A 26,979-nucleotide genomic window follows, 5' to 3' on the forward strand; every position below is an offset into this window, starting at 1 on the left:
TTGGATTCTCTTTGCTCCTTGAATTTAAATACAATTTTCCCTTTTGTCATCTAATCAGGCCTTATAGCTAATTTTTTTTTGTTACTGTTGCGCTTCGTTCTGTCCATCCCTTTGTGACTCCATGGACTAGAGCCCACTCGGCTCCTCTGTCCATGCAATTTCCCAGGCAAGGATGCTGGAGTGGGCTGCTATCTCCTTCTCTAGGAGACCTCCCGGACCCCAGGGATCGAACCCATCTTTCCCATGTCTCCTGCACTGCAGGCGGATTCTTTACTTGCTGAACTATCAGGGAAGCCCCACGGTTATTTATCGGTATCAATAAATAAAAATTCAAGTGGAAACTGCTTCCTCAACAAAAAATAAGATATATAAAATGTATTATCATCTTGTACAAAGCATGACAAACTCACTGAAAATGATGAGCATGTTTTCTGGATAGCATCTCACCCGGTGTTATTATTGCAGTATGGTAGAAACAGGAGTAAGACCAATACAATAGTAATAATGATATTGTGTGTTGCTACCACATAGAATCATCTTCAAAATGTCAGTAAGTACACGGTTTTACTTGACCTTCAAAAATATCCTATATGGTAGACAGGCCTGGTATTCTGATTCCCAGTTTGTAGATGAGGAAACTAAATTCCAGAGATATTAACTGATTCACCCAACTAAGAAGAAAAAGAGTCAGGCTTTCTAAGTACTAGTCTAGACCCCTCCCCAGGAACTGGTGAGACATAAAGTAACAACACGAATAATCAACAAAGAAACCAAGAAGAAAACATTCCCAGAACTCTCCTGTAAGAAGAGTTTGAAAGTTGCTATTGTTACAAGGTAGCTAGTGTTACCTAGAGCTAATCAGAAACCAAAGGAGAGCTCTGGGGTTCAGCAAAATGTGCCAGTTCAGGAAGTGAAGTGTAGACAATTGCAAAATGGAATCTGTAAAAAGTCACAGAATTTGACATTTGCCTGAAAAATAATTCATATTTAGGGAAGTAAAGGCCAGATACGACTTGAAACTATTTAAAAATATAATCCCTAAAGAAGTATCCTGCTTACCTGTGTTTTATAGCCTTAGCTTCAGAGTTTATGTGAACTATTTCTTTGGCTGTTCCCATCTAAAATATTACTTTCTATGAGACAGGAGCACTGCAATATATGACAATTTTATGGAAGAAGAGTTCTAGAGGATTTGGGGTCCATACACAGGAAAATCACTTAATAGTAAGCACATGAATGAGGAATAATAAAGTGTGGAGGGTCACGATACTTGATGTCAGTCATGAGGAAGGGGGGCTTTTTCCGGTCATAACTCTCCCTGCTGGTAGACTCTGTAAATTTCTAGGTGCTTGCTCAACACTGGCTTTATGCAGTAAAGCTCAGAGTCCTGGTGAGGGTGGGGGAATGGAGGGAAGTTGCCCCTTCTTTCCACCTCTGAGAATCAGGATTACCAGCTGAATGATTTAGGTGGCCAGAGGATTCTATAGCAAAAGTTAAACCATGTTAGCAAATCTTTGAAAACAGGGACCATTAAAAATATATAAAAGGGTTGGCCACACGTGTGCAAACAGTTCAAGCTTACTGCACAATTATCTTTGTTTTATCTACATGCCCTTCCTTAAGATGCAGCCTGATGTTACCAAATGAATAAACCTTAAATATGGCAAAGTAAATCAAGCCGTATAGAGGAGACAAAAAAAGGGGGCAAGAGACAATACAAATTCAAATAATGAAAAACAAGCTTGATACATCTTTAAAATAGCCAAGAAGTCCCTGAAGAAGAAAACAAACAAAGAATTCTAAGGCAGAGCAGCAAGAAAGAGTATTTACCACCACTAAGAATATTAATAACTTGCATCACTGGTTATTTAGGAACTCAGGAAATTTCCTTTACGTTATCTACACTAAAAAGCCACCTAACATAAATCCCAGAACTGCTGAAAAACATGCTTGTCAAACCCTTGCAACAGCTTGGGACTCTGTTATATAAACTTTGGGAGACTATTAAACTTGAAGTAGAAAGCCTTTTGAAAATACACGTCCTTATCTGTTCTGGCATATTCATATCCTGTAGGAGAGTTGTGTGATTCAAAGAACATTAAATAGTAAAACATAAAAAAAAAAGCAGTTGAGAAAACACAGCACTTCAAAAGGCTTAAAACTGGAAGCATTTCAAAGATGAGGCTTAGGATTACCAGTACAGTTTCCTAATCTCCTAATTATCTGAGAATGAGGACACTTTTATGTATCTCTCTGTTTTGAATCACTAGAAATATCAGTTAAGCATAATAAATTAAGAGAATCTCCCTTGGGATGTGAGATCATCTTATATACATGATGGCCTTCTTCTAGTGGTTAGTGATTCTTTAATCAATCCAGAGAGGTTTCCTAAACCCAAGAAATTTGATAAAAATGATTTAGGGCTCACTTAGAGATGCTACTATCATTAGAACTACATTTATCTTTGAAAAAAAAAAATGATTTCTACATATAAGCCATGTTCTTCATAGTGATATACCAACAAGATCTCTCAACTTCCACAGAGAACATCCAATTTTAATCCACTTCTGTTCTTGCAACCCTTTCAGTCTCCCTGCGCACAAAGCATTGAGAAGGTGTCTCACCAGAGTCACAGCAGCCACATGCAAACCACTTATCACCAGATACCACTGTTGCCATAGGGTGTCATGGCAACCAGAGACACGTGGTTGGGTTAATAATGAGCCTCTGATGGGTTGATAATGAGGCTATGATCCTCAAGCATCCTCGGTGAAGCCACAGATGTTCTGGGTACATGTGGGGTAAATTTTATTTTCTCCTTTTCTCTAACATGTTGCTAGAGAGATCACAAAAACTATTGCTGAAATTCAATGAATATGGTTTCATTACCTTTAATTAAGAGTCCCATCTCTTTCAAGAACTGGGATATATGTTTTGAGGGAAATAAACTATAGAAATATTCCACTGACAGAGATCATAATGGACTTGACTTTTCTGTTCTTTTGTATATTTTTGTTAAGACAAACTTCTGTTCTTGCCTTTTATTAAGAGTTCTACTAAAACTGACAGGACAAACTGCACATACTTCAAGAAACAGTTTGACTAAGTTCTGAAATAAATATATGTATGTATGTATGTATGTGTGTATATATATATATATATATATATACATACATACACCCATGAAACTGTCAACACAATCAAAAAAAGGAACATATCCATCACTTGCAAAAGTTTCTCCACACCTCATTCATAATGCCCCTATTTTCTTTCCACATTCCATCCCTCCACATTCCCAGATGATCACTGATAAGCTATCATTATAGAGGTGTTTGCATTTTCTAAAAGTTTATGTAAATGGATTTACACAGTGTCCACTCTTCTGCCTGGCTTCTTATACTCAGTGTAATTATTTTGAAAGTAATCCATATGTTTGTGGATATTATTAGTTTATTCCTTTGTTTTGCTGAGTGGTATTTCATTGTATGTGTATACAACAGTATGTTTATTCATTAACCTGTTGAAGGATGCTTGATGTTGTTAGAATTGTATTAAAAATAAAGATGCTGTGAAGATTCATGTACAAGTCTTTGTATGAACAAATGCTTTTTATTTTTCTTGAATAAATATCTAGTTATAAAAAGGCTGGATTAAATGGTAAACTCTTACCATCTTTAACTTTTAAAGAAATAGGCAAACTTATTTCTGAAGTAACTGTACCACTTTCCTGCCAGGCTGGATGAATTGCAAGCTGGAATCAAGACTGCCAAGAGAAATATCAACCATCTCAGATATGCAGATGATATAATCCTAAAGTCAGACAGTGAAGAGGAACTAAAAAGCCTCTTGATGAGGGTGAAAGAAGAGAGTGAAACAGCTGGCTTGAAACTTAACATTAAAAAAAAAAACAAAAAACCAAAAACTAAGATCATGGCATCCAGTCCCATCATTTCACGTCTAACAGAAGGGGCAAAAGTAGAAAGAGTGACAGATTTTATTTTTGTGGGCTCCAAAATCCCTGTGGATGGTGACTGCAACCATGAAATTAGAAGATGCTCATTCTTTGGAAGGAAAGCTATGACAAATCTAGACAGCATATTAAAAAGCAGAGACATCATTTTGCTGACAAAGGTCCATAGAGTCAAAGCTATGGTTTTCCCAGTAGTCAGGTAAGAATGTGAGAGTTGGACCATAAAGAAGATTGAGCACTAAAGAATTGATTGATTTCATACTGTGGTGCTGGAGAAGGCTCTTGAGAGTCCCCTGTTCAGCAAGGAGATCAAACAAGTCAACCCTAAAGGAAATCAATTCTGAATGTTCACTGGACAGACTGATGCTGAAGCTGAAGCTCCGATACTTTGGCCACCTGATGCAAAGAGCTAACTCACTGCAAAAGACTCTGATGCTGGGAAAGACTAAGGGCAAAAGGAGGAGGAGGCAGAGAAGATGGTTAGATAGTATCACTGACTCAATGGACATGAATTTGAGCAAACTTCAGGAGATAGTGGAGGACAGGGGAGCCTGTCGTGATACAGTCCATGGGTTTACAAAGAGTTGGATATGATTTAGTGACTGGACAACAACAGCAACAACAAAGAGTATATAACACTTCCAGTTTTCATACGGCCTCGCCAATCCTTAGTGTGGCTGAACTCTAATTTTAGCCATTCAGCAGGTGTGCAGCAGTATCTCCTGTGGTTTTTCTCTTTTAGCTAATAATTGATTACACTGAGCAACTTCAAGTGCTTATTTGACATCCATACATCTTCTTGGCAGGATCTCTTTTTAAATATTTTGCTCATTTTTTTAAAAAATTTTCTAATTATTGAGTTTTGAGTTCTAGTTGTGTTACAGATACAAGTTTTTTTCAAATTTATAATTTGAAAATGTTTTCTTCCAATCTGTAGCTTTTCTTTGATTAATAATGTCTTTCAAAGATGAAACTTAATTAATCACTTTCTTTTCTTTTATGGATCTTGTTTTTGGTGTCATCTCTAGGAAATGTTTGCTTAGCCAAGGTCAAACAGATATTGTCCAAGTTTAACTGATTTATGTTTTGATCTATTTTTAGTTAATTCTTTATATGGTGTGAGGTAGGGATCAAAACTCATAGTCTTGCATATGGCTATCTATGGATATTACTCATGTACTACATGTTTCTAGCACCATTTGTCAAGAAGACTACCCTTTCTCTTCTAAACTGGTTTGCACCTCTTTTGTAAGTTAATTGTACTTATATGTGTGGATATGTTTCTGGGATTGCTTGACTGACCCATGATATCCGCCTTTTGGTTATAATATATCCTTTTGCTGATTTCTTCTCACTTGCTCATTTAAATAGTCTCCCAGCAATAGAGCCTCACAATTTTACTAGACATACCTAGGTATACCTGAAATGCATTTGGTAAGTCGATGGAATTTGCACTCAAACTTGAGTGCAAAATTTCCAAAGGTATTTTTGAAACATTGAGATGAAAAACTATGTATTCTACAGCCTTCCTAACTCAATCCAATGTATTCTAATCCATCCCTAGAAGCTATTTTTGCACATGTATGGGGCTGTAGAGTCTGGGGAGTATGTGAGTGGTATATGCAGGCTATCCTATAAGATCATTATAGGAGGCAAAGGGAACATTAGAGAAAATGGGTAGGGAAACTCATATGCCAACTGCTAAAATATTTCCAGTTTTTTTTTTAATATTTACATTAAGATAAATAAGCAAATAATTATAAAGTAATGCACAAAAATTTAGAGAACATTTCAACATGTTTATTTTGCCAGATACAACAGATACTAGGAATAAACAGAAGAAATTTCTAGAACTATCCTGTCTTTTGTCTTTCATCACCATAGGCTGACTGGTTGTATTTTATTCAGTGTATTGTACATGTGGGTGTGAGTAAGATGGAACTTGTCTCAAAAAGAAATGGGAAAAGAATATACGTTGTCAACTTGTCTAAAACATTTTTCATGTTCTGACTCATTTTTCTTTGTATTGGCATTTCAAGATATTTTGGGTTTTGTTTTTTAATTTGACTATTATAAAAATCTTGATAACTTAAGTAAAATCTCATCAGAATAATATAAACAACTGTAATGGAAAGTGAAAAGATGATAATAGCAATCAGCACTGCAATATTTCTTGTCAGAATTCTTTATCACTTAGAATAGTCACAAATCCCATATTAATTTGACTTTTTGACCTTTAGTCTTTACTTTGGTGGAAGAATTTCTTTTGAGAAGCAATTTCTTTCTCTTTGCTTATTATTTCTTTGCAATTAAAACAATTAATAATCATACTTTGACATACTATCTTAAGAGTAATGTAGAGGAAGATAATTATGCAACTATTTATTAACCTATGGGTTCAATGAAGTTTAAAGACTTGATGTTTGAATCTTAAGGAATGTAATACCCTTTTCCAGAGGGAAATGAACATATACATGCACTTATATTGTTGAAATAACACAGGTTCATAGAGGCACCTCCTATTCTAGGCGTGGTCAGGTACGGGGAAGAGGAGCAAGAGATATACCCAATGAAGCGTGAATATACTGAGAATTAAGATGAAAGCCTAACAGGACTCTCTGGAGGCTCAGTGGTAAAGAATCTGCCTGCCAATGCAGGAGACCTGGGTTTGATTCCTGACTGGGAAGGTCCCACATGCCACGAAGCAACTAAGCCCCTGCGCCACAGCTACTGAGCCCACAGACCAGTGACTGAAGCCCACACACCCTCGAGCCCCTGCTCCACAACAAGAAAAACCACTGCCGTGAGAAGCCCATGCACTGCGAACAGAGAGCAACCTCTGCTTACCACAACTAGAGAAAAGCTTGCACAGCAACGAAGACCCAGGACAGCCAAAATACAAATATGATCATAAAAATAAAAAAATTAATGGTAAAATAATTTTTTTAAAAGATGAAAACCTAAGATGGAAGTGAAAATGTCACCTAGAATTAAGGATACACTTAGGCTGAAAGTGAACATATTGAAAAAAGATGCAGAAAATGCTAAAGATTTCACACAAAAAATCTGTTAGAACTAATAAAGTTAGCAATTTGTTTGCAGAATACAAAATCAGCATACACACATTACTTGCACTTCTGTACACTAACAACAATCTAAAAAGAAATCAGGAGAAAAATTTCATTTACAATAGTATCAAAAATAATAAATTATGAGTAAACTTAAGACATCAAAGACTTGCACACTAAAAACTACAAAACGTTATTGAAAGAAATTAAGGAAGACATAGATGAAACAATATCCCACGTTTACGAAGTGGAAGACTTAATATGTTAAAATGTCCGTATTACACAAAGTTGTCTACATTTTAATGCAATGCCTATCAAAATCCCCTATTTTTTCAGAAGTAGAAGAAATTAGTCTAAAATGTACATGTAACCACAAAGAACTCTCAATAACCAAAGCAATCTTGAGAAAGAGAAAACAAAGTTGAAGAACTCTTTTTTTTTTTTAATCAAGTTTCCTTGTTATGCTGGGTTAAAAATCTGAAGTCCTTAAATGTCCAGAAATAATCCTCCCAAATGTACATTCTAATTCACTCTCAGTGGCAGGGTTTTCAGTGTCTCAGTGGACTGAGGGGTCCTTCCATGTCTGCAGCCTGGACTCTGTCACTGACACTGCTCTGGTGTCTCAGGGTCTTGGCTGTTCTATCCGTTTATCAAGTCTTTCATGAACCATGCTTTCAAAGATTTTAAAGAGTTACTAAGATTCAATCTGAGATTACAGCATTACGCTCACAATTTAAAAAAATCTCAAAAGCAAGCCAGTCCCCACTCCTAGAATAATGAAACTAGGCACATGTTCATTCTCAGAATCCAGTACAGAAATTATCAAAGAACAGAACAGAAACTCAATGGCATTTAAAGGAAGATAAAAGTCTCTTTGATTTTAGCCTCACTAGGATATCCATTAGTCTGTGCCATTTATCTGAAATTCTTGACCTGCAAACTTAGAACCAGGAGGAATTTTCTGGCCTAAGGTTGATTGGTCGCTATGAATTTGCCATGTGCAATGCACAGCCTTGAGCACCTATCACACATGGACTCTTGAGCTATCCTTCCTCTTTGATGATCTTGTTCACACTGCAGTACTGACCTGATTATGGCTTCTATCCAGTAACATTATACCTCCAGTTAGGATGTGCAGATTCTATGATCCTATGGTGCCATAGCCATTTTCACTGCCTCTGGCTATGGAACTGCACAGACCAAAGAAGCCTGCCTTTTAGAGAACAGTTTTTCTCCGCCGTAACTGACAAACTCCGTGTCCGCTTGGGTCCACATGTAGAGGGACTCCCTTCAGCCTGTGGTAACCACGTGTGTCAGTGCTGACAAGTTCTGCAAAATATACTTTCCTTACAACCAAGTCTTTGTCTCAGTCAGGCCTGCTTGGGAAAAAACTACCCGAGGAGCAAGCCAAGGTGAGCAGCAGCCCGAGTGTTCCTGCCCTGTAAACTCCTGCCCGCCCCAAAGTTAAGAGCCAGGTAAAGTTCTCTGTATGCTAAAGACCCTCCAGGGGCCCTATTCATTCTGCTCCAGGTGTTCGCTCAGCCACCTGCCATTCCCTAGGGCCCCTTTTCTTTATGCCAGACCTTTACTTAAGCGGCTTGACAGAAACAGCCACTCTCCCATGCAATCAACTGCAGCCAACTGCAGAGTCTTATTGCTGGTGTAGTGGGTTGAATGATGACCCCCAAAAGGATATATTCATGTTCTAATTCTTAACTGTTACCTCACTTGGAAAAGAGGTCTCTGCAAGTTTCATTAAGGATCCTGGAATGGGATTCCCATCCTTTCTAAGAACCCTATTAATCAGATGGGTTCTTAATATGATGACAGTTGTCCTTATTAAACAACAAGGGCAAAGGGCAATTTGACCCAGATGAAAGAGAAGATACAGACACACAAAGGGAGTGAAAACAGAGAATAAGTGATGCGGCATCAAGCCAAGGAAGCTACCAACGACCGGAAGCTCAGAGAGAGAAGGAGGGGACGCCCCACTAGAACCCCGCTAGGGCGCACAGCCCTACTGACACCTTGATGTCAGACTTCTGACCTCTAGAACTGTGAGACGGCACATCTTTACTATGTTAAGCCTCCACGTTTTTGCTGACTTGTTACTGCAGGTACCAGAAACTAACACGGCATTCATTAAACCTTGTCTAGACTTCGGCAGTTAACTGCAGGTAACTGCACTCGCCGAAGTGTTTTCAAAGAGTCAAAGGTCACAACATCCCACCACACATTAATGACCAAGGCACAAGGCTACCTTGCGTGGAAGCACCAAAACATTTTCACGTGGACATTTTCCTCTCCAAAAGGTCTGCTCCTTTCTTTTCATTTCTCAGTGTTTCCAGGGAACGCACCAAGTGATGTGTCTGTGCAAGAACAACAGGTACAGCACCGTAATTACACCTGGGTGTGGAGTTAATTAAGATACAAGACAAAAGAGCGAAGATAGAGGTCAAAATACTCCTGGCACCGATCTAACCCTGGCTTAGAGTCCAGTGTGAATGAAATGATCCCATAACTGAACCCCAGAAATTACTAGTCCATAACTGAGCTAGTAATACACAGGATGACAGAAACAGAAGACGCCAACTCTCACTCTCAAGGGAGAGAACAGAATTAGTTAAGACAAACATGCCCACTTAATTCTTTTCAAGCTTCCTATATAAGTCACTTGATCACCCTGGGGTGGAGTAAGTAAAGAAGCAGGGCTGAAATTGCCCTAAGATCTCTCTTGACAGGATTGAAACATCAAGATGTGAAAAAGACCATTCCCTCACTCCCCACCACCATCACCCCCAGCATTAAAAAACAATAACCTACATTTACAATGTAAAACAAATCAGAAACTACTTTAGTTCTGATTCACTCTTAGTATTGCTAATAGCTAATCAGGAGCCTTGTGCAAAAACATCTTGATTAGTTGCTAATAAAACTCTTCAGAAAAAAAAAAAAAACAAAACTCTTTAGAGGCAGAGCCCTCCACATGTCTCAAAGGGAAGATGTAGACCTCTCCTGCATCAGGATTTTCTCACCAAAAAGTCACACAATGTCTTTACTATTCCAGTCAAGTATAGCCTAGCCCTACCCTCATTCCTGCTTTGCTTGGATTAGCAATAAATATATAGATGGAAATAAAGAAGAGATATCAGGTAGAAATACATAGAATGGTGGGTAAAACATTGTAATTAGAGTCAAGTACCACCACCATTCACTACAGTAGAAGTGAACATTCAGCACCAACAGTAATGTTTCTTCCTGTTAGGTCTGGAAAGTGATAATAAGTCATATGTACTTACCTTTTTAAGTTTATTCAAATCTCATTTTTATATTAACTACTGCATACCAAGTAACATGCTAAGGCTGCATCAACAGATGAAGAAAAGGTGGTCCCTGGCCTCAAGGAGTGTTGCCCAGAAGAAGCCCGAGATATGTAAAACTCCAACTACAATACAGTGTAGCAAGTGCAACAATCAGGTATGCAAAAGTGTACTGGGAGCAAAAAAGGAAAGTGTTATCACAACAGTAAACAGAAGACAGCGCAAAAGAGATAATACATAACTGAGTTTTGACAAACATTGGGTTTTCCAGGTGCCCAATAGGGAGGAGAGAATTCTTGGAAGAGGGAAAAGCATAATTCAAGATAGTGAATTGTTCATATAATCCTAGAAGAGAAGCAGGGAACAACAGAAGAAATACTTGGATATAGGCATCATGAATATTTGTATGTTTCATTTTGGCAAAATCATTCTAATGGAAATTTTGAAGATCAACTCTAGAGGGGATAAACAGAACTAGTAATTACTGCAGGAAACACTAGAACTAATTTCTACTATACCAAAAAGAAACAAAACTATTTCAATGAAAACACAGTATCACAGAAAGGGCTTTTTAAAAAAATTTTTTTAGTGTATACAGTTTAGTTCAGTTCAGTCGCTCAGTCATGTCTGACTCTTTGCGACCCCATGAACCGCAGCACACCAGGCCTCCATGTCCATCACCAACTCCCGGAGTTTACCCAAACTCATGTCCACTGAGTCAGTGATGCCATCCAACCATCTCATCCTCTGTCGTCCCCTTGTCCTGCTGCCTTCAATCTTTCCTGGCATCAGGGTCTTTTCAAATGAGTCAGCTCTTTGTATCAGGTGGCCAAAATACTGGTGTTTCAGCTTAAACATCAGTCCTTCCAATGAATATTCAGGACTGATTTCCTTTAGGATGGACTGGCTGGATTTTAGTGTATTAGATGTCACTTAAAATTTTGACTCCACACTGTACTTGCTTTGGGATCTTGAACGACACTCATAACTTCAGCTAGTCTCAGTACAGTGAGTGTATGTGATTACCTCCATCTATACCTGCGCTGCAATCTTAATGTAAACGCAAGCTCAGGTCCAGGCCTAGGTTCTCTGTGACTCCTCCTCTGGTTAATTCATAAGCCCTCTCTCTCTTCTTCATTTGGCTTCTTTATGGAAATATCACAAGAATGTCTATGACTTCTTGGTGTCTTTTGTGGTCGTCTGTTTTTTAAATTGAAGCTTAGTTGATTTCCAATGCCATATTAGTTTCAGGTGTACAATTCAGTGATTAATTTATATATATGTCCTTTATCAGATTCTTTTCCATTAATAAGTTATTACAAAATATTGAGCATAGCTCCCTGTGCTATACAATAGATCCTTACAGGCTATCTGTTCTATGCCTTCTTTGAATTACTGTAGCACTTGTTGTCTGTTTCATCTACATGTTTCAATCTAGTTATGACTGAAAACAAAAAATTTATATTTGCCCATGCGCTGGCCCATATTTTAAAAACGTGTTCACTGATTTCATCTTCATTGGCTACATTTTAGACACTGTGTTAGCTGGTGGTTCCAGATGTTAGTAAAATATAGACGCTCCTGATCAGAAGGTCACGGTCTCTGTGGGAAAACAAACAAAAATAAACAATCTGCATCTCAAGCAGCTGTGTACTTCCCAAAGAGAACACACCTAGTTGGTACAGTAAATACATGGATCACAGATAAATGTATCAATAGTTATTTGGTGTTAATAACGTCAAATAACTGCTTTTCTATTTTAAAGAAATGATGACTATATTTCACCAGGAGCTCAGCACCCCTCTGAGACTGAAGGCTTCACTTCCATCCGGACTCACGACATTGCTTCCTTATATGAAAGTATCTAAGTCTGTACATATTCTCTATCAAAAGGATTATCTGGCATGAATTTCTGATAGCATGAAGAAAAACTCAAGAGGGTCAGAATTTTAGTTCTGAGATGCATCCAGAAGGTCAGATACCCTAATTCAACTTGCTTGACTGGAAAATGGAGCTGTAAATCCCACAAGATCAGATGATCTTTTAACAATTTCAAAACTTCCTGCTATTAATTAGAAATACCAGAAGAATAGCTTCTTTTAAAATACGCTGATAATATGCTTTACAGCTTAATATCCAGCAGCCTATGTTTCAGTTAAGTGAGCTTCGGGAAAGAAGGAAACTTGTGGTTTAGTTGCATTTACTTTGGAGCCTCTGGTCAAAACATCTACTTCTGTGTTCAGCCATCTTTTCATTTTTAAAATAGAGGCAACTCTAAAAACATAGTTACAGAGATGGTGCACAGCTTCAGGTGTCATTGTCTTCATTTGTTTCAGAATACCAATAACATCGAAGGTATTACTGCAAAGAGTGGGATGTTATTTGGTGTCATCTAGTGCAACTCTGTGGAAAGAAAAAAATGAAAGGGGTCTAGAATAACTACAACTTTCCTGAGAACACAATTATTTTATGGTAAATCTGGGACAAGAATCCTGACCTCTTTGGTCCCATTCCATTCTTCTTTCACTGGGATCTGAACAACCCAGAGAAATAAATGTGCTGTGTTCTATGTAACTGGTACAGGACTTGGCAAGATTGGAATTGTAACACTATGTATGATGTATGAAGAGTTATCTGGAAATTCTTAAAACTAAGTGAGATACATCCCAGGTATAGAGAACACTATGTTTTATGAGGATAATTCTGTGGAATGAATGGAACTGGTAACTGAAGTGTGTGTGTGCTGTGCTGCAGTTTCAAATAGGTAGGGTGAATTCTTCTTTTCTGGCACCTAGTAGATTCCACTCCATTATACACATTAAAATGAAATTAACATTTGAACTGTGCTAGTCTAAGTCGCTTCAGTCTTGTCTGACTCTTTGTGACCCTATGGACTATAGCCTGCCAAGCTCCTCTGTCTATGGGATTTTCCAGGCAAGAATATTGGAATGGGTTGCCATTTCCTTCTCCGGGGGATCTTCCCAACCCAGGGATTGAAACCGGGTCTCCTCCATTGGAAGCAGATTCTTTATAATCTGAGCTACCAGAGAAATCCTAGTAGCTCAGATTTGAACTGGGTCATATTTAATTCTGCATGGTCTTTTAAGTCAGAAAAATATTCCATGTATCATTTAAGTCATGATTTATTTTTTATCTTGATCTTTAATTTCTAAAAGTCTTTCCAAAAAGAAAACAGAGGTTAGAAATGATATGTGGGAGGCTTTCAAGAAGAAATAAGCTCATTTCATTCAGCACAAAAATTAACATTCAAACAAACTCTTCATTGCTGAAAGTGTCCAAAGCTGCTAGCTTCATCTTGTAGCTAAGGCATCTGAAAGAACCATGCTAAAGGACTCCTAATCACCCAAATGTCCCATATCTGACTCAGTAAGTATCATTATACATTCTGGGTATTTTTCTGAGTGACAGAGAACAATATCCTAGCTGAACATCCCTCTGCCATTACATAGAGATGATGGTCTCAAGCTATCTTGAAGGTGTTGGAGCCCACTTTACCCATTACTAATATTAACGGAGGACAAAACTTAATATTCTCTTTGCTCTCTATCTGTTAAATTACTTCATGCCTTCATTAAAATGGATGGCCCATAATTGAGTTTGTATTATGTGTATCATTGGAAGCTGAACACATATCTGTTGCTTTTATTAATGTCACAGATTTCTAGGGAGGGTCTACTCAAAAACTAAGTCTAGTTTCATGGTTGCAAATAAATTATGATATAATTTTGAACAAATTAAGACTATGTGGATCACAATAAACTGGAAAATTCTAAAAGAGATGGGAATACCAGACCACCTGACCTGCCTCTTGAGAAACCTATCTGCAGGTCAGGAAGCAACAGTTAGAACTGGACATGGAACAACAGGCTGGTTCCAAATAGGAAAAGGAGTACATCAAGGCTGTATATTGTCACCCTGCTTATTTACCTTATATGCAGAGTACATCAAGAGAAACGCTGGGCTGGAAGAAGCACAAACTGGAATGAAGATTGCCAGGAGAAATATCAACAACCTCAGATATGCAGATGACACCACCCTTATGGCAGAAAATGAAGAGGAACTAAAAAGCCCTTTGATGAAAGTGAAAGAGGAGAGTGAAAAAGTTGGCTTAAAGCTCAACATTCCGAAAACTAAGATCATGGCATCTGGTCCCAGCACTTCATGGGAAATAGATGGAGAAACAGTGGAAACAGGGTCACACTATCTTTTGGGGTTCCAAAATCACTGCAGATGGTGATTGCAGCCATGAAATTAAAAGACGCTTACTCCTTGTAAGGAAAGTTATGACCAACCTAGAGCGCATATTAAAAAGCAGAGACATTACTTTGCCAACAAAGGTCCATGTAGTCAAGGCTATGGTTTTTCCAGTGGTCATGTATGGATGTGAGAGTTGGACTGTGAAGAAAGCCGAGTACTGAAAAATTGATGCTTCTGAACTGTGGTGTTGGAGAAGACTCTTGAAAGTCCCTTGGACTCCAAGGAGATCCAACCAGGCCATTCTAAAGGAGATCAGTCCTGGATGTTCATTGGAAGGACTGATGTTGAAGCTGAAACTCCAACACTTTGGCCGCCTGATGTGGAGAGTTGACTCATTTGAAAAATCCCTGATGCTGGGAAAGATTGAGGGCAGGAAGAGAAGGGGATGACAGAGGGTGGGCTGGTTGCATGGCATCACTGACACAATGGACATGGGTTTGGGTGGACCCCGGGATTTGGTGATGGACAGGGAGGCCTGGTGTGCTGTGGTTCATGGAGTTGCAAAGAGTCGGACACGACTCAGCGACTGAACTGAACTGAAAGGAAAGATACTGCTGCTTACTATACCCCTGTCCTTGAGGGGCTCGTAGAGCACTAAAGAAAGTAACAGAGGCATGCACACACGCATAGATTTTTCAGTGATATCTGTGCACACTTAAAAAGAACTCTATACAATACATTAGAAAAATCTTGATGCTGTTTTTCCCTACTTCCCAGCTTTCTCATTAAAACTATCTAAATTAATAAAACCCTTATCTATTAGGACAGCTATCAGAGTATTCCAAATTCTACTTCTTGTAGTACCCTGTCCCAACCATTTGCCTTCCTCTTTTCATTAGCCCTCAATCCAGAAGCTTGTAGATTTGTTCATTAATTTATGCACATATTTAGCTATGTGGCCAATTTCTTAATCCCTTATCAAATTTCAGGCACCATTCTTCAGTATGTTATAGGTTGATGACACAGCAGTGATCAACCCAGAGGAATATACCCTCTCTCCAATTGAGGGGACAGACAAAAATAAACAAGCAAATATACAAATACAAGTGTAAATATGTAAATAAAAATTAAACAGATGCATAGAATAACTAGTATGTCAGGTAAATGCTGGAGAAAAAACAGAAAGCATGGTAGGGAGATGGAGATGGCTGACAGAAGGCACCTGCCACTTGAAATTAAGTAATAAATGAACGCTTTATGGGGAAGATAAAATTTATCAAGGAATTTAAGGTGGCTGTGGAAGGGAGCAAAGTGCATATCTGGGGAATGAATATTACCAGCAGAGGGAAGTGTCAGATGGAAAGAGAAGGCGGCAAGAATGCGCCTAGAGTATTCAAGGGACAGAAAGGATGTCGGTGTGTGGGAAACACAGTGAGCAAAGTGGAGAGGAGAAGCGACAAGTCAGGGAGCAGAGACCCAGCTCCCGAGGCCTGCGGAGGCGCTCTGAGGACACTGCTTGCTGCTCGGAGCGAGTCACTGAGGAGATCTGAGCAACACGCTCTAATTTATGTTTTAACAGGATCTCACTGAAGGCCCTGTTGATTCGAAACGGCAAGAGAGTAAGGACAAGCTCCGGAAGACCAAGAGCTGACTCAAAGACATGATTTACTCAAAAACGCACCTTTCACTCGGTGACAACGTAGAGCAGGGGCTGGCAAATAATTGCTCACAAATCACTGTGAGCTCAGCCTGCTCTTTTATGACCGGTAAGCTAATCCTGAGCCTCACATTTTGAAAGGCTGCTGAAGAAAGAGGAGAAGAAGCTACAGAAACTGTATACGGCCCACCAAGCCTAAGATACATATTTAAAAATCTGGAAAATGTTTTCCAACAGCTGAGGTAAACATCTGGCTGGTAGTAGATCCACAACAAAACTGGGAGGAGGAATACATGAGTGAATTAGCTGCTGAAAATATTATAAAGGGATAGCTACCAAGAAACATTTAGAGCTTCACCCTTAACTTTCAGAAATGATGTTATTTTCATTGAGCTGTTGAAAAATATAATCTAACTTTCAGAACAACAAATCAGAAGGCATCTTCTCACATAAGCAAGGTCATAAATCACTGTCAAGTAAAACTGAAGTAGCACCAAATCAATAACAAAAAACATTTTTATGGACTTTGAAACTTTAGAAACCACTTGTATGTTCATTATCTAATGTAATCCTCAAATAAATTCCATGAAATAGTTATTATTTTCCCATTAGAAATTACCACATACTATGTCTTTAGTGACTGCCCAAGAAAAGCTGAAATCTTGAGTGTTATACACCTATTAATGCCAAGGTCCCCGCCCCACCCCATGGGAATGCTGGATGCTAAAACTGACAGGGATTTTCAGCTCAAGATGGCAGACTAGGACACATATTTACTTTCTGTTCCTTCTGAAACCATACTTAAATCAAAGTGTAGAAATACCAAAATTAATAAGCCAATAAAAGCCAAGAGCTTGTGGAAGTCATCAACTACAGAAAGATTTCAACATATTTCAAGAAGGCAAAAAATGAAACAGAGTAATGAATAAAATAACCAAGGAAAGATTGTCCTAAGAAGGGTCTGCACAAAGCCAGTTAGCTTTTGGTGAGTTCTGGTTATAGTAAAGGGCAAGGAAAGAAGAGGAGCTGAAAAACAAGGAAATTAAAGTTATTTTAGGGAAAAAAGTTACTTGAATGAGCTCCAGAGACTACTCAGCCTGCTGCCATATTAATTCATAGATTACAATGGATTGTTGGTAAGCAAGACAAGAAAATAAGGAAGAAACAAAAATGAAGAGATTGTTCCTTACTGAACTCTTCTCAAATGAGATCAAGGAATTATGGTTAAATGCCATGGCTGTAAACCATTTCTGCTCCTGGGGAGGTCAGATAGGGCTTATGATATTTCTCGCTTTTTTCACACATAATTTAGATCTGAGAAAAACCTTTTGCATCCTCCAATCTCAAATCTTATTGGAGATGGAAGTCCAAAATTGCTCTGACATACTATGAAAAGAATCTCAAGAGCAGAGGGCAAACTAATTTATAATATATGAATTATGTCCAGTGTTATTTTAAATAGATTTTAAACTAAAATATATAAATAAAGTTTCACTGATCAATACAATTCTGGGTTCTGAAACCTCTACCTGTCACATGCCTGCTGTGTAACACACAATGTCAGCCCAGGAGAAAGAAAACACTCCAATGAAGTAAGCCAAAGAAACAAGATTCAAACTCGATAAAGCCATGTTAGACTAGGAGTTTTCAGTTCTTTCCTATTCTTTTGAAGCTTCTACCTTGTGAATAACAACATGTCTCCCTTGTCCTAGACACCCAAGAGTGTGACTTCTCTCCTGGGCATAAGGATCTCTAGAAATATATATGGTAGTAAAGAGTGGACCCAGCTGACATGCTCACAGTGACCAAATTGTACTGACTATTTGAAGCTGACACAGGGCTCCACTATGAAGCTGCAATAAGTGATGCATTTGCTTTCTCAACATGAATGAGCTGCCTTACTGAACACACTCCAGGAAGGCCATAGAAATGGTCTTCTAATCCATACAGAATAATGCACTGGTAAATTTCTTTCAGGAAAGCCCATGATTTATCTAGACTATCATCTTTACATATCTGGATCCTTCAAACTATCCCAAAGGGAAAACCTCCGCTGGTGCTATGCTGACAACTAGTGGTACTTAACCCGCATCTTCTGAGATCAGAACCCAGTGCAGTAGGTGATCAATTCATGAATTGAGCAAAAGAAAACCTTCTACAGGGTAGGATACAGACTCATTATAGGCATGACACTTAGGGCTAAGTGCCATAAGGAGGACAAGAAAAGAGCAGTAACACGTGAAGCATGTATGGCGGGGAGGCACCACAGCCCAGAGCAGGTTTGGGTCACATCCTGGCTAAGCCATTACCATCTGCACACCCTGAAGAACAGTCTAAGATTTAACTGTTGTACCAAATTGCTAAAAAGAAGTGAAGAAAGAGGCTTACCCGCCAGGAAAGGCCGTGGTGGGGTGCAGCACCTGGCCAGGTGAGGGCTCTGCATTCCGGCTGGTGATGATGGCAGAGGAGCCGCGGCGGAGAAGGTGCTCCTGGCTCCTGGCCTCGCAGAGAAGCTGGGGAGGTCCCCACAGGTGCTGGACCACCCCCGGGAGGGTGGGTGGCTCCTGCAGTCAGCTTTGCACAGGTCTCTGAGACCCAGGCAGGAAAGGGCCGGCAGATACACACGCAGGCACCAAGGGAGCTGCATGATGAGGAGCTAGATGGGATGAGCTCTAGAGAAGGCGGCCCCCACGGTCCTGAACAGTCTCTGCATGGTGGCCCATCTGGTGCCAAACACCTGCCACCCACAGTGGGAGGTCTCAGCGGCTAGAGAGTCTGGGAGGGGTCATGCGCTGGGCCCCGCCCTTTGCCCCAGAGTTTGCCACGTGCGCGCACAGCACATTTTCTCTGTGATGCGTATACCATGGACATGTCACAAATGCCAGGCTGAGTCCTCCTCTCTCCAGTGCGTGTTTGACCACGAGAGGAGTAAGCAGCTAGGGAGACACTCTCCCAGTTTCACATTCTATTCTCGGGTTATTTGGCGCACAATGTGACCTATATGGGCAATTTACTGTGTAAACTTCTTTCTGCGCTCCGCCGCCGATGCCCGCTGGGCCGGCGCTCACTGGTTTTGCGCCCGTGGGGTGCCACCACATCTGGCCGGGGTCACCCCGCCACCCCAGCTCCTGCTTTACAACCTGGTCGCAGGCTGCTCAACCAGGATCCAGTGCCCTCATCATCCGGCTCTTACAGTGCGCCGAAAAGGTGGTACCCAATCCAGCAGGCTGGGTACTCCCGTGTGGGCGGGCTACCCCTGGTAAACTTGAGGGAGCGGCCGAAGCAGCAGCCCGTCCTGTCCACTCGTAATTCCATGATGTTCGGACCTTCGAGAACCGTCAGAATTCCTCCACCGGGGCGCGAAATTACTCTCCTGCGTTCACTCCCTGAGCTACCTGTTCAGGTAGCCAAGGCTGGGAAGCCGGTACCAACCAGTCACCGCCCACTTCCTCGCGCAAAGGAGAGTAAGGCCATGGTCCAGGAAGATCAAAGGGAAGGCGTGACAGAGGAGGAAGGTCACACAGAGGCCGAAGGAGAGGACAACGGAAAGATGAGTCCGGACCACAGCGGGGCTATGACAATGACACCTAGGCCCCAGGAGACCGGCGGGCTCCTCCCGCCCCTCCACTGCCCTCCCGAGCCTCCAAACCTCCTTCCGGGGCACCCAGGAGGCAACTTCAGTGAGAAAGCCCAGGTGTCTCGGACGAAGCCTTCCTCCCAAAGCCCCGCCATCTGCTCAGACGGCACTGCTGGAGACGGCCGCCCTCCCTCGCAGCCTGGCCCCCTGGCCACGGTGCTCTCTGCCCCAAGTCCGCGCTGCAGCCTGCTGCCCGAGAGGCCAGTAGAAGTGGTGCTGGGTGAAGACCACCAACCCGGCTGCCCAGAGTCACCGATGTCCGGGAAGGCGCTGCAGCGTGACCCACCTTCAGACACCCCGCGGAGAAGCTCTTCTCCCCTGGGAGCCGCCGGCAGTGGGCGCCCCCGCAAGAGGACGATGCCCCCGCCGCTTTTTCTGCCACTGCCGCCACTGCTGCCGCCACTGCCGCCCCCGCTGCCGCTGCCCTGGGGTCGCAGTGACCTTCCCCCGCCTCCGAAGCTTCCAGCCATGCCTCGCGCCAAAACCCGGGGCACCCTGAAACAAAACAGGGACCGTCAGAGGAACAGAATCCTGAGGGATGCAAGGAAGGCCATGCGACGCCGCAGCGCCGACCCGCCTGCCCCAGGGACCACAGGCTCCCTGCCTCCGGTCAGTCACACGTTGCAAGTCCCTCCTACCACCACAAACTTGGCCGAGCTGTCCTCCAGATTCCCCAATCTGGCTGGCCTTCCATCTTGCCTGACACCTTATATGGATCGGGTGGCAAGACACACAGCCCCCGTGGACTCTCATTCTGCTCATCCTGCAGGTTCTCTGCCTCCAGTTTCCAATCCGACTGTGGGAACTGCCTTCAAGGAGGATGCAGGCACTGCGTGTGCAGTCAGAGCAGCACCACCTTCTATTTCTGACCTCTCCACACCCCTGAGCACCCCAACCCTCCATTTCCAGCCACCCTCCTACAGAAATGAATCCCCAACACCCATGTGTGTAGATTCTCCCCCTCCCTCATACTTACTCACCCCTCTTCCAGACCGTCCCATCGCTCCCCCTGCTACAACTTCTACTGGAGTCCCTTTTACCACCACAGTCACAGCATCTCCAAGTGTAACCTTCCTATCTCCTTCAGATCAGGACGTCACTGACATGGACACTACTCCCCCAGCTCATGCTGTAACCTTTCAGTCTCCCCCAGGTATTGGGGTGGAGCAGACACGCACTGCAGGGAGACCAGACACCACCAGCGCATTTGTGCCGAAGGTCTCCTGCCCTGCTTCAATCTTTAACTATGCCTTTTACTCCCAAACCAACCCTCACCCTACATTTGCAACCACTGACGGGCAGCAGAGAGTCTCTGTTACTCCCAAGGCCCCATCTGGGGCTCCGGATGCAGCCTTTCCGGGGCCACCACCTGGGGGTCACTCTGCCTCCTTTCCCGGGCCCTCATCTGGGACTCCGGATGCCGCCTTCCCCGGGCCCCTACCTGGGGGTCAGACTGCCGCCTTTCCCGGGCCCTCATCTGTGGCTCCGGCTACCGCCTTTCCCGGGCCCCAACCTGGGGGTCAGTCTGCCGCCTTTCCCGGGCCCCTACCTGGGGGTCAGACTGCCGCCTTCCCCAGGCCCTCATCTGGGGCTCCGGCTGCCGCCTTTCCCGGGCCCTCATCTGGGGGTCAGACTGCTGCCTTTCCCGGGCCCTCATCTGGGGCTAGGGCTGCCGCCCTTCCCGGGCCCTCATCTGGGGCTCCGGCTGCCGCCTTCAACGGGCCCCTACCTGGGGGTCAGACTGCCGCCTTTCCCGGGCCCCTACCTGGGGGTCAGTCTGCCGCCTTCCCCGGGCCCCCACGTGGGGGCCAGGCTGCCGCCTTTCCCGGACCCTCATCTGGGGCTCCGGCTGCCGCCATTCCCGGGCCACCACCTTGGGCTCCGGCTTCCGCCTTCCCCGGGCCCTCATCTGGGACTCCGGCTGCCGCCTTCCCCGGGCCCCTACCTGGGGGTCAGACTGCTGCCTTTCCCGGGCCCTCATCTGGGGCTCCGGCTGCCGCCTTTCCCGGGCCACTACCTTGGGCTCCGGCTGCCGCCTTCCCCGGGCCCTCATCTGGGGCTCCGGCTGCCGCCTTTCCCAGGCCCCCATATGGGTATCAGCCTGCCGCCTTTCCTGGGCCCCCATCTGGGGCTCCGGCTGCCGCCTTTCCAGGTCCCCGACCTGGGACTCCGGCTAATGTCTCCCTTGGTCCCCCATCTACAACCTTGGGTCCTGTCTTCCCCGGCCCCACCATGTAGGACTCCAGCCAGTGTCTTCCCCATCCCTCCATCGAGGGTTCCGTCCACTCTCTCCCGTAGCCCCCCATCTACAGCTTTTGGTCCTGTCTTCCCTGGCTCCCTCTCTAGGGCTTTGGCTGTTTCCCTCAGTCCCCAAATTATGGCTTTAGGTCCTGCTTCCCCCAGCCCCCCATCTATTGCTTGAGCTCCTGTTTTCCCCAAACCCCCATCTATGGCTTCGGCAGTTATCTATGCTTCAGCAGTCAGCATCTCTACAGATGTCAAACCAGTTTTTGACACCAATGCTATGGATGCACCTCCTCCTCAGACTTTACTTTCCCATCTACCTCTGACTCCAAGGAGAAACACTACTCATATCATATGGCTGTTCCTGGTTCTGAGAACACAGCACCCAGTGGCAGCAATGCCTGGACCCAAGCCTCGACTTATTTACCTGTGGAGTTGGTCAAAAGAGGTACCCATGTTTCAAGTGAAGCTTGAAACCCAGAAGCTTGGACCCAGAACTCACCATATCAACCCACATCTGGGGACAACAATAGGAAGAAGCCTAACAAGTCTATTCCACTGGGAAACCCATTAGCCCTAGCACAAGATGAAAAGCTAACCTCTTCTGCAGTCCAGCCACCCAGAGGAAGGATAATGGATTCAAGTCTACCAGATCCCCTGTCTTCCACCACCACCATCAACATGCAGCCACCCTGTCTACAGCTCAGGTATCTTCCCCAGGGATGTATCTGCTACTTCTGGTTTTGGAGTGGATACCACAGTGTCCAGTACTGGAGACAGTAGCTTGCTGTCTGCTAGTGCCACATGAGGCCCACTGTTGATGGGACTGCAGCCTCTATGGCTGGTGGGAGTTTGGGGTTGGTGTGAATGCCCTAGGCCTCACTGATTCAGAAGCATCTGGCCCACCTCACTTGTGGACAGAACTGTGTGGGACACCCAGCACCACCTGTGTTCCTACTGTGGCCAGATCACCTTGGGCTCATCTCATTGCAGCTGGCTGCTGCAGTAGAAGAGCAAGCCCCCATCCCAGCATCCGGGCACATATCTGGTTCCAACTTGAATCCAAACGCCTGGGGTCTCCTTCAGCCAAGTCCAGGTGGTAGAGTCACGGCAGGGGAAACCACCATCCTTACGGTTAGAGGTCGGGGTGTTACCACTTCCAATCACTGCACCCAGGACCCACATGAGTGTAGACAAGCTACAGTTACAAATCCCATCACCATGAAGAAGAAATTTGTGTCAAGGGACAAGTCAATTTCAACTTTTCACTAGAACAACACTGCATCCATTGGATTTCCAAGTGTGAGACCCAGCCCTGGCTTGAAGCCCACTAGAAGTTCCACCTGATTTCCAAACACAAGGGATCCACCTGTCCAAGATCCAAGTGGTGGTATAGGAGGGAACGTCATCATTCCCAGGAATGGAGGACCTGGTATCCACACTTCCCATCAGTACAACTGGGACCCACCTGGCCAATACACCATGGGTGAACACATGGAAGGAGCCACATCTCATCTAGGATGGGAGGCCCCAGCGTCAGCACCTGCCACTGGGCTCGGAACTCATATATGCAAAGCACAGAGCGGGTGACGGGGGCCAGCACCTCACCCGCTGTGACTGGGTACACTTCTGCTGTCCCATTCACACAAAGCACCCAGGCCTCCCCAGCCCAAACCCACGTAGTACGATGGGGGATAGCACCATATATGTTTAGAGAGGAACGTCTGCACCCAGAACTCCTGGGAACCCAACTCAGGGCACCCCTCTGACTTTGGAAGAGCACAATGTTGTGTTTAGCGGCTCCTGGTCAGGGAAGCTGCGTCTGTGCTCTGGGTCTGGTACTTTCATCACCTGCCCAGGATTTCACTGGAGCATTAGCAAACTCCTTTCTTCTGTGAAGAAACTCAACGAATAAAGAGCATATCTTGTTCTGCAGATTCTGTGCAATGATGAACGGGCTTTGCTGAAAAACGACTCTGCCCATTTAAGTGAAACTATTAACCTGCTTTCTTCCTACAATGAGCCAAAGGACCACACGCTCAGCGATATGCACGAGTAGGTGTGTGTTGTATGTGCATGGGTGAGGAAGGTGGGTGTGTGTGTCGTGCAGGCTGAGAAGCATCTGAGCCCAATTCAGAACTACATACCAGAATTGAGAAGTTCCATTTGGAGGATGGAAAGTAATCTGCATGTATCATCCACTATGCCATCCCTGGTTTGACTGTAAACTTGGCCGACCCAAACTTCTGGATATTTTCCCTACACTTGGAACTGGCAAGTTCTACTGCTGTCCTTAGCTGCTTCCTCTCCCCCTACCCATTTGCCTCAATGGACACTTATCTTTCCCAACTTTAAGGACAAATATGTATATAGGTAATTTATATATAAGTAAAAACTTATTCCTGTTAATCTACTACTGTTTGTGTGTCTTTACCCATTGATATATATGAGTCATGATGTGTTGAGGCAGACTTAAGGTTGCAAAATTTTCTGGGTCCCAGTGACTGGGTTGTGGAGCTAGGCATACATTATGACCATGTGTGCTGACTTCTGAAATCTGCTTTGAGTGTAAGGAGTGACAGTCCAGGAAGAACTAAGGTCCAGAGGAGGGAGAGACAGGGCAGCTCATCCTTACTTCTCTATGTCTCTCTCTCTCCCCCTGCACCACTCGAACCACACCAGAGGCCAGACAATCCCTGATGTGTGAAGAGGAAACACACTTGATGGTTTTCATTTTTGAAAACGTTTAAATGTCTCTTTTGTGCATCTTTTGATCCAATTGAAACTTAGGCCAGTCATCTTTATATGTTCCCACTTCACCCAGAGAGGATGGACTTTGTATCCAGGTTCATGTGTCTGGAGAAACAAAGGAAGAGTCCATGCCTGCTCTGTAATTGTTGAAAATTTAAGTTTACTTCAAGTTGATCATACTGCTTAAAGTATCAGAAAAGATTCTCTTCAATAACTGGCTTGGCTCTGAGATAGGCTGCTAAAATACCAAACATAAGAGGTATAACTGTGTCCAGTTCTTGCAGACCCTAGAGTTTTGCTGGGCCTCCAGGAGGTTCAATAAAGGCAAAACTCCTGACTCTCTGTAGCCTATCCTGTAGTCAGAGGGGAGAACAGAAATCAGTGTAAATTATCTGACAAGTTGGTGGTGTGGTTTAGTTGCTAAGTTGTGTCAGACTCTTTGCAACCCCAGGGACTGTAGCCCACCTGTAGGCTCCTCTGTCCACAGGATTTCCCAGGCAAGGATACTGGAGTGGGTTGCCATTTCCTTCTCCAGGGGGTCTTCCTGACCCAGAGATCGGGCCAGGTCTCCTGCATTACAGGTGGATTCTTTACTGACTGAGCCTCCAGGGAAGCCTAGTAACAAATGCAACAGAGATTGAGCAGGGTATGGGCAGAGAAACAAGGTGTTCCAGTCACACATTAGAAGAGGATAAGTCTTACTGGGAAGGTGGAATTTGAACAGTGTAGCGGGAGGGAACTGAGTCAGATACCTGAGGAAAAAGCATTGCAGATAACGGGAATAACCTCTCCAAGGCCCAGAAGAAGGACACCAATGTCCTAAGGGAAAAGCTAGTAAATAATGCGGCTGGAATAAAGTCAGAAAGTGGGAAGGGAGAAGAGAAGAGGAAAGGAGGATGGAGAAGATGTGGGTTGAATTGTGGCATCATCATTTATTGATTGTGTGATCACAAAGTTAATTCAACCTTTAAACGTTTCAGTGAGATCAGTGATTTTCCTATGGCCAATTTACCTCACATGAGTTTTGGAAGGATAAAATAATACAGGGAAATGAATTATAAGCCACTGTTGTTATTATCCTACACATAAAGACAGATAGACAGACAGATATAGAGAGTTAAGACAATTTTTTTGTCCCCCTCCACAGATTCATATATTGAAGCCCTATCCCCTTATGTGTGATGGAATTAGGAGATGGAGTTTTTAGGAGGTAACTAGGTTTAGAAGAGGCCATGAGGGTAGAGCTGTCATGATAGGATTAGCTCTCATAAGAAACAGAAAAAACACTAAAGCTTTCTCTCTCCACCATGTGAGGAGGACACAGCAAGGAGATGGCCATCTACAAGCCAAAAATGGAGGACTCACCTGGAAGTAGATCTGCCTTGCTCTTAGACTTCCCAGAAGTGTGAAATGTCTCTTGTTTAAGCCACTTAGTCTATGCTATTCTGTTATAGCAGCCTGAGCAGACTAATACAGGCAGGTGAGTAGGGAAAGGATAACTGATAGCTACATAGATGGAGATAGAGCATGCATATGTATACTTAATGAATTACTTCAAATGTCCTCACCAGGCAATTCAAATAGGAGATTCCCATTTTAAAGGGAGCATAAAAGTGCTTGCTTTCATGAAGTATACAGATGGAAAAAATACTCCAGCCTAAAATACTCCAGCCTAAAAATGCACAGCACTGAGCCTAATGCAACATTTCTGAGATTAGTCCTGCAAAACCAAAGAACACCATCACAGAGAGGCCTACAGCCTCCTCCCGGCACCCTGCCGCCTGATTCATTTACTCCAAGTTGTTTGTTAGGACTCCAGAGGATCAAAGCTCCTGCTGCCTGACTTCAAAGACTCTCCTTCCCTACCAGAAGCAGGGTTGAAATACAGTTTGCTTCTAACAGTTCCACACCTTCTCTCGGCCATGCAGGACAACATTACCAGGGACAATTTTTAATTTTTAAAATTTATAATGCTTTTCATTAAAAAACAAAAATCCTTCAAAGCTGAAAAGAACAATTCTGATAAGGCAAGCACTTAGCAAATGTATGAGATATAAAGATGATTTTGAATTTCACGTTTTAATGCATTTACACAGTTGAAGCTACTTCTAAAT

The 26,979-nt window shown here is 43.2% G+C and overlaps 1 protein-coding gene and 1 long non-coding RNA gene across 2 annotated transcripts in view; both read right to left on the minus strand.

Annotated features, from left to right (window-relative positions):
• Positions 1–12,764, minus strand: part of LOC136169911 (uncharacterized) — a 48,881-nt gene extending 36,117 nt beyond the window's left edge. The window contains exon 1 of the long non-coding RNA XR_010663461.1: positions 12,649–12,764. This is a non-coding gene — a long non-coding RNA (uncharacterized lncRNA). The remainder of the gene's footprint in view (positions 1–12,648) is intronic.
• The window catches only part of LOC136169322 (bifunctional methylenetetrahydrofolate dehydrogenase/cyclohydrolase, mitochondrial-like), a 238,868-nt gene that overhangs the window by 139,027 nt on the left and 72,862 nt on the right, over positions 1–26,979 (minus strand). The window lies entirely within an intron of this gene.

Source organism: Muntiacus reevesi, chromosome 5 (assembly GCF_963930625.1).
Source record: "Muntiacus reevesi chromosome 5, mMunRee1.1, whole genome shotgun sequence".
NCBI lineage: Eukaryota > Metazoa > Chordata > Mammalia > Artiodactyla > Cervidae > Muntiacus > Muntiacus reevesi.